Genomic DNA, 8,916 nt, shown 5'->3' on the forward strand with positions numbered 1-8,916 from the left:
GCACTGCGACTGTCTATGACCCCAGTCTTTGTCAGCACACGAAGTCCACAATATTCTCACAGAGCATCAGAAGTGGGTTTCTTGAAGTACTGTTTACACTCAGTACTACTGTGAAATTACGTTAGTGAGTGGACGGGTTGCCAGGTTGTATATGACTACAGTTCATAGCCACTAGCCTGAGGCAGCCAGCCAGTTACCAGTCAGCTCTGTTGTGAGCTGTGACCAACAACAATGGCTAGAGCACAGACCTCATGAACCTTGCAGCAGGAGGAGGCAAGATATGGTCATCGTTTGATGATGCGCTACAAAACTGGGCTACTTGGGTGGGAATTCACAAAATCCCATCAAGGCACAACATCCTGCTGTCCTGGGATTCCTGGGAGATGCAGGTGGAGCTGAGGATCCCTGAGCCGAGCCCAGGAACAGAAACCCACGGAAAAACAGACAAGGTTTTCTGGTGGACAGATGGAAGTTCTATAGGATTAATTTCTCCTGGGATTAGGTGGTTATCACATTGCACGTAAAATTTAAATCATATAAAAGAGTGCAATATAAAGTATTTATCTCTCCCTTCCCCAATTGCTCATCTCCCACCCAATCTCTTTTCCCAGAGACAGAAGGTATCAGTTTAGAGGTTTGTTTCTCTGTCTGCTAATTAGTAAGATAACGAGTACATAATTTCTCAGTCCTTCTCATTCTAGAAACCCCCTCCTGTCCTTTGGTTGGTTGGTTGGTTGGTGCATCTGCTGTAGGCTGCTGTGTCTGTATAACATGCTGAGATCTCTCCCTCAGAACTTACAAACTTAGGCGGGATCTTGCGACCCTTGAGCTAAATCAACCTGGCTTAACTCATGTGAGTCAACTTCTGTCTTTTCATTTATCAATGGATCTTTTTGTATCCTTATCTTCTGGGCTATCTTTGCAGTTTTAAGAACTGTTACTTTTATGAACTCAGTGTTTGCACAGTTTCTTCTCATCTTAGTGATATGATGATTGATTATCCCATGTGCTGTCTATATGTCCTTACCGGATAGTGATATAATAATCCAAATATAATTTATATGCAAATTATAAAAATAGTAGTCTCCTCTTATTGGTGGTTTTAGTTAGCTACAGTCAGCTATAGCTTAAAATATATGAAGATGTTCAGAAACAAGCGGATTATTAATTAAGCTGTGAGTTTTTAAAAGGCTACTTAATCATAAATACTGAGATACCATGACACCATGGTGAACGTGGTGGCTGGCAGATGGGTGTCACATACAGTATGGACACACTGGGAAAAAGGGATTAAATGGCCTATGCAGGAGGTAGATGGACAATGTGGTATTCCAACATGCTACTTGGAATAGATTTCCAGGGTTAGATGAAGAGGGCCAGTAGTAACCTAAGGCTATCCCACTAGGGCCAGTAGTAACCTAAGGCTGTCCTACTATACTCTGCCCTTCACCTTCATGTCAGGCTATAGACATTGTTTCAATTGTCATGCTATAGACATTGTGTCCACATTGTATCAATTCACCCTTCACCTTCACATTCATCCTATAGACATTGTATCAATTCACCTTATGGAAATAATGAGTACAGCCCAATAAAATAGTTTGAAAAAAATGACATTTAAATAATTCTTATTACAGTACATTCTTGTTAGATGATTAATCACTGTTAATTTGTAGGAGTTATCATGGGTGTCTCAGTTTTTTGTGAACACAAACCTAGACATATTTGGGAAGAGGAAATCTCCATTGAAGAGCTGATTCTATCAGACTGGCCTACAGGCAGGCCTGTATTTTCTGTATTGCTGCTCAATATGGGAGGACTCAGCTCACTGTGGGCCATGCAATTCCTAGCAGGCGGTCCTGGGTGCTTAGGCAATCAGGCTGAGGAAGCCATGGGGAGCAAGCCAGGAAACAGCACCTTCTACGGCCTCTGGTTCATGGTCTGCTTTCAGGTTCCTACCCGAGTTCCTGTGATAACTTCCCTCTGTGATGGACTGTAACCTGTAAGCTAAAAGAAACCCTTTCCACCCTGCTTGTCTTGGCTTGTGTTTTGCCGCAAGCAGCCGAGACAGCAGATACATTTGAACTGGGGGAAAGTCATGTTATCATCTGTAGTTTCCTCCTCTCTCACAGTTTAACTTAACGGCCTTACCTGCTCTGTTCTTTATCAATTGATTTGCCTTCTCATTTGTACACTTTGCCACATCAACACATAAAAATTGACCTCTTTACAAACGTTGTGCAATTCTTCATACATTTCTATCCACTAACTCACGTGTACCTGCCCCCTGATTTCACAGGCATTTGAATTCTTTCCTAGTTTTCATTATTATGATGCTGCCGAGAGCACACGTGAGTGCCTTGGGTGCAGGTGACTTTTTGTAAAGTAAGTTGGTAGCCATGCGATTGCTGAAGCGTAGGCACATTTAACATGATGACAGCGTACGTGCATCATAGTGGGGAGGGATAGCCCCTCCCCACTCACAAAAGACTCCACAATGTTGTTTCTTCATTGAGCCTTCGATATTGAAAATCATTAATATTCCTAACTTTTTGCCAAGTGGATGGGTAGAATGGATATATGTCTGTTCGTATGCATTTTTATTAATAAAGTTCACCATCTTTTTATTGATATTTCACCATCTGTTTGTTGACATTTGTGATTCTGAAAATGGTATCTTTAAAGCCTTTGCTCATTTAGCGGTTGAAATATGGGCCCCTCATTGAAGATGCACATATTTCAGAGAACTCGACTCCTTTGAAGAACGTTTGCTCTCCCTTTTAGCGTGAGCTTTTGTCTGAGTTCTTCCTTATACAGAGCTGTGAAGTTTCGGTAGTTAAGTCTGTCGCTCTTTTTTTGTTGTTGTTGGGTATTTTATGTATTTACGTTTCAAATGTTATGTCCTTTCCCAGTTTCCCCTCAGGAAACCTCCTCTCCCATCCTCCTCCCTCTGCTTCTATGATGGTGCTCTCCCACCTCTCCACCCACTCCAACTTCACCACCCTGGCATTCCCCTACATGGGGGGCATCGAGCCTTCACAGGACCAAGGGTCTCTCCTCCTATTAATGCCAGACAATGCAATCCTCTGCTGCATATGCAGCTGGAGCCAGGGGTCCCTCCATGTGTACTCTTTGGTCGGTGGTTTAGTCCCTGGGAGCTCTGGAGGGTCTGGATGGTTGATATTGTTGTTCCTCCTATGGGGATGCAAAGCCCTTCAGCTCCTTCGGAAATCTGTTGCTCTAAAATAAGATGCTACCATCTCAACCATCCTGTCCAGTACTTCATTTCCTGTCTCCTCCTCTCTTCTTCTCTCTTAATCATTGTCCATTTACTTTTCCTTTATTCAAAGTTTGTTCTGATGATCAGAGATACCTAGGTCTTTTTTATTTTACCACAGTGGTAGTTGGCTAGCCTCAAAGCTGATGATTTTGTTTGTTTGTTTTAATTAAAAGCTTACAGGGATTCCACTACCACCCCTGTCCCCATTCCTGCCCCCGCCTCCTGTCCCCGCTCTGCTCGCCCGCCCCCCCCCCTTACAACAGCCTTGCTCCTCTGTATCAGGAAGCAGCGGATGCTGGGGCTCTCTTTGTACAGAGCCTTTACTACGAATTCTCAGTGCTGTCTGGGATGGGCTTCTTAGCCTGGTGACAAGATATGCCATTCTTGAGCTTGCTGAGCTCCTAAGCAGCCTGCTTATCAGTCCACAGAGACCATATTTTTTTAATTGTCAATGCAAGAAGAGAAGGATGGCAGAAGGAAGGATATTACCTCTTCTGTGACCCCCTCACCCTCAGTGCAGGTGTTCTCCACAGAGCTGAGAACAGCTCATGGACTCCCCATACTGGGACTGGAGTGGGGAGAGGATGTGGAAGTCAGTCTTGACAGAAGATATCAGTTTGATGAAGGCCCACCTGCTCTTTCTTCTTCTGTGTTTCTCCTCTTGTCCCTTCCATTGGCCTTGCCATTGGAACACAGATTTGCTTCCTTTCCCCTGGCTTCCTCTCCATCCCCAGAGACCTCACAGCAACGTCCCACTGTGAAGCCTGCACGATACAGACCCTGGATTGAGTGAAACCGGTCGGTCGGTCGGTGCATTTCCTTCCGAACCCTTCAGGTGTCACAGGGTTCCTGGCTGATTTCATAAACTTGGTGTCACCTTGTAAATTAGACAGCTGTGGAGTGGCCTGGACATCTGCTTGGTTCTGTTATTCTCTTTACGCCAAAGGAAATTAATTCTAAAGAGGCCGATAAAATGTGCACACTGCTGGTAAAAACCTATTCTGGGTTTTTTTTTTGTTTGTTTGTTTTGTTGTTTTGTTTTTTTTTTTACCCAGACATGGATCTATTTTTGACCCACAGCTTTTTTGCTTCTAAAAAAACAAAACAAAACAAAACAAAAAAACCAACAAAACAAAGAGGAAATAATCCCTTCAACCTTGCCATGCATTCTTCTTTTGGCTGTGTGGAACTCTGCCCAAAGGGTAAGAGGGAGGAAAAGCAGGCGAGGATGGGACTCCGGTGAGATAGGGGCTCTCTACTCGCCTAGAGCAGTTTAAAGACGTGTGAGCAATGAAAGAAAACAGCCATTGCCAATAACCAGGAAGTTGCATGCAGGAGGCCATTTAAAAAATACAATTGTTTTCTTTCTTTTCCTTTTTATTATTTATTTTATTTATTTGTACTTCCAACCTGGGCCGATTCACCTCTCCTTAGGCCACCTGGTGGTTCCCTACCCCAGGGAGGTCACCGTATTGATGCCAAACTTAGTGTGGACACCCGATCGGCATAGCATAGCACACTACAGCACAGAACTCCTAGACTAAAGCAATCCTCCTGTTTCAGCCTCCCAAGTAGCTGGGACTACAGGTGTGTGCCACTGCGCCCAGCATTTATTTACATTTCAAATATTATTCCCTTTCTCGGTTTCCCCTCCTCAAACCCAGTATCTTCTATGAGGGTATTTCCCCACCCACTCCCACCTCACTGCCCTAGCATTCCCCTACACTGGGGCATCAAGCTTCCACAGCACCAAGGGCCTCCCTTCCCATTGATGCCAGATAAGGCTATCCTCTGCTACATATGCAGCTGGAGCCATGAGTCCCACCATGTGTACTCTTTGGTTGTTGGTTTAGTCCCTGGGGGCTCTGGGGGTTCTGGTTGGTAGAAAATGTTGTTCTTCCTATGGAGTTGCTAACCCCTTCAGCTCCTTTAGTCCTTCCCCTAACTCCTCCATTGTGGTTCCCGTGCTCAGTCCAATGGTTGGCTAAGAGAATCTGCATCTATATTGGTTAGGCTCTGGCATCAGTTGGTGAGCTACATTACAAAGTTCTGTGGCCACAGGCACTCCTTGTGGTAGATTATCTTAATTATCAGCTTGCCATACCTATGGAGGAAGAAACTAAAGCATACAAACCAACCAACCTATTGTTTTCCTGTACATGCAAAGCTGAGATTTAAGAGTGTGTGCGTTTGTGTGTATGTGTTTAGGTCATGAAAGTAGGAAAGGGCTCACACATGAGAGTGAGCGGAGGATGGATCCTAGGTTTTGACAAAGAGAGGGTAATGGGGCAGGCAAGTCATGGACGGAGAAAGGGAGGTTACGTGGTGGGGGAAGGGAGGGAACCAGCCAAAAGGGAGGCAGGGGCACAGGAGGTCTGCAGAGAGGGGAATGAGTTAAAAGGAAGTGTACTGACACACGTACGTGTCAGGTGCATTGAAGGGTTCATACTGTCTGGTTATTCACACCTGTTCCCCAGACCTAAGCCTATTGCTTAGTTGGCACTCATCATAGATGCTGTGGTCAGTCACACACAGGATTGGACAGGACATGGTTTTGTTTCTGTTGTAAAGCAGGAAGTCTCACCATTGGTGGTGGTGGTGGTGATGATGATGAAGGATGGTGCTGACAGTCACATGGCCACCATTCCCAGGAGGTCTCCTCGGATCCTGGTTCTCCTGTGTATAGCTGGAATGTCTTCAGCTTAGTGGGGTTTTAAGTGCTGTTAATGGCTATTAACTAGTCTGTGTAGATTTCCACCTGCTCCCTGCCTGAGTGCATGCAGCAGTTAGCACACAGAGCAGCCTCCCCCCGGAGGGATTGGGAATACATAAAAATTAGGTGAGGGGCTGGCCTCCATTTTCTCTGTGATGGCCTTGAGTTCCCAAGCACACACTCAGGGGCCATCTGCTTCAAGCTCTGGCTGCCCCTCCTCCTCCCCTGTTCTCTCCCCCCTCCTCCTTTACCATAATTGGTGAGGGTACTTATGGTGTATTTTATACAAAAAGAAGAGAGCCAAGGATATGTTTTGTAGATCCAGATATGGTGAGGTGGAAGAGGTGCCTCTGCAGACCCATGCTGAAGTATCCCTTCTCCCCGAGGTACCAGCCATACGATGACGGGTATAGTATAGAGTAGTTTATTTAGGACATGGGAAGGGGAGTTGAGAAGGGAGTAGAGACAGAAAAAGAAGACAGAGAGAGAGAGAGAGAGAGAGAGAGGGAGAGAGAGAGAGAGAGAGAGAGAGAGCGCAGTCAGGAACATGTGGAGAGAGGGGGAGAGGGGGAGGGGAGAGAGGGAGAAAGGGCTCAGAGAGAGAAGAGAGTCAGAGAGAATAAGAGAATAAGCGAGGAGGGGGGCAAACTATAAAAGTCCTTTCACAGTAAGCCAGGCCTACCTGGTATTGCCAGGTAAATGCTGGGCGGAGCCTAGGAGGAATGCTAACAACTTACCTGAGAAAAACACTAATTTATCAATAAATATTTGTTGAGAGAATTTTCTAGTTATCCTTAAAAAGGCAAAAAGTAGTCAAATTCAGCTTTTTCATACAGAGGAGGCTTTCAGGCCACAAACTACTGATAATGGTTCATGCTCTGTAAAAGGCAGAAGTGAGCTCTGAGAATACCTATACCTATACCTATACCTATACCTATACCTATACCTATACCTATACCTATACCTATACCTATACCTATACCTATACCTATACCTACACCTACACCTACACCTACACCTACACCTACACCTACACCTACACCTACACCTACAACTACACCTACACCTACACCTACACCTAGTGTGTGTGTGTGGGAGAGAGAGAGAGAGAGAGAGAGAGAGAGAGAGAGAGAGAGAGAGAGAGAGAGATTGTTTATCTCATGACAGGCATGTGGTCAGAACCTGGTTGGCATTGGTTCTCTTCACCTTTCATGTGAATCCTTGTTAGTGGTGGCAAGAGCCTTTATGGATGGAGCCATTTCACCAAGGGCCATATTTGATTTAGGAGGGACACAAAGGACTGCCCACCCGCGATCAGTTTAGGAATAAAACATTCAGGTTTTCTACAGTAAATCTCAGGCTGAAAGCTTGCGTAAGTCACACAACTTATGTTCTAAAGATGCTTCTTTGCTGGTTTTGGGATGGGCAGGCTAATGTAATTATCCCATGACGACAATATCAAATATATTAGTGTTGATATTATGGAGATGAGCTGATATTTCAAGAAAAGAATAAAATCATATTAACTTACTTTGATGATGTAAAATCAGTTTTGAGCTGTAAGGAGAGAGAGGGAGAGAGAGAACCAACCTTGATATAAAGTCTGTGTTTGTTGACTATCTCAGTGGGTAGTCTAGCACCTTAACTGAGGGAGTTTGACTAAGGAGAGAGGAAGCTTACATCCTCTGCCTGCTCTGAAGACAAGGATCTAAATTCTCTCTCTCTCTCTCTCTCTCTCTCTGTGTGTGTGTGTGTGTGTGTGTGTGTGTGTATTTCCATGTAGGGTCCATGGGATCATATCTATTCATGGCTGTACCTGCCTTCCCTGTAAATAAAGAGAAGGCTGAGGATAGGTGGCCTGCAGGCCTATCTCCTTTCTACTGGCTAAGCTTGAAGCTATGGCTGGAGACCCAGCAGCCGCTTGCACCCTGAGGTGAATCGTGGTGAACCAGAATCAGAGAGAGAGTTTGGATCTTTGTTTTTGTGGAGAGTAAGACAGAGCCTGTTGTGTCTTGTTTAGACAAAAGAAAATGTACTTTTAGCTCACTTCAATGATGTTAATTAGGGTCTTGCACAATCTGCAGATGTTCAGGCTGCTGATCCATCTCACAGTGACTGGTTTTTATTAAACAACTGTAGTGTCCCTTGGAGTGACAACTACTTAAACTGATCACCTGTAGCTAGCAGAGCCGCCCGAGGAGCCGGAACAGTGCTAGGAGTGTCCAGCTACCTTGAACTCTCCGCCAGGATCATGGCCTAGGTGACTTCCTGACACTGTGACAGGACTGGGGCTTTGCTTTCTTCTGAGCTCCAGTGGCTCACCGCCTGCTTTTTTACCAGGTGCCTTTGCTGTTTCTGGTCAGAGACTGCCGCTCTCCTGGCTGTTGTGTATGAGAGGAAGTTGGTGGGGGCTGTCTCCTTGGCTATAGCAGGGATCTTGGTGCTGCTGTCGAGGCTAGGTACCTTTCCCAAGAGAGAGGCCTTGTCCTGGATGGGTGATGATGATGAGGAGGAGGAGGAGGAAGAGGAGGAGGGTGTTGGGGGCTGGCTGGATGTTTTGTGATAGATGTCCACTTGGATGTGTGCGTGCGCATACATGCATGTGCAGTGTATGAATTGAAGATGTCTTCCTGTATCATCCTCCATCTCCTTTTGTCATACAGGGTTTCCCACTAAAGCTGGAGCTCCATTTTTGGGTAGGCTGGCTGGCCAGTAAACCCCTGGGATTCTCCTACCTCTTCCCCAGAACTGGGGTTACAGCCACCCATCACTATACTGAGCTGTTTAGGTGGGTGCCAGGGCTCTGAACTCAGGTTCTCATGTTTATACATTGAGTCACTTCCAACCTCCACTTGGCTTTTAAAGAGCAAGTAGGGATGTGTACTAGGATGCCAGCTGTGCTACGTCTCTGGGCAGAAAGTAG

This window comes from Mus musculus, chromosome 13 (assembly GCF_000001635.26).
Source record: "Mus musculus strain C57BL/6J chromosome 13, GRCm38.p6 C57BL/6J".
NCBI classification, from domain to species: Eukaryota; Metazoa; Chordata; class Mammalia; order Rodentia; family Muridae; genus Mus; species Mus musculus.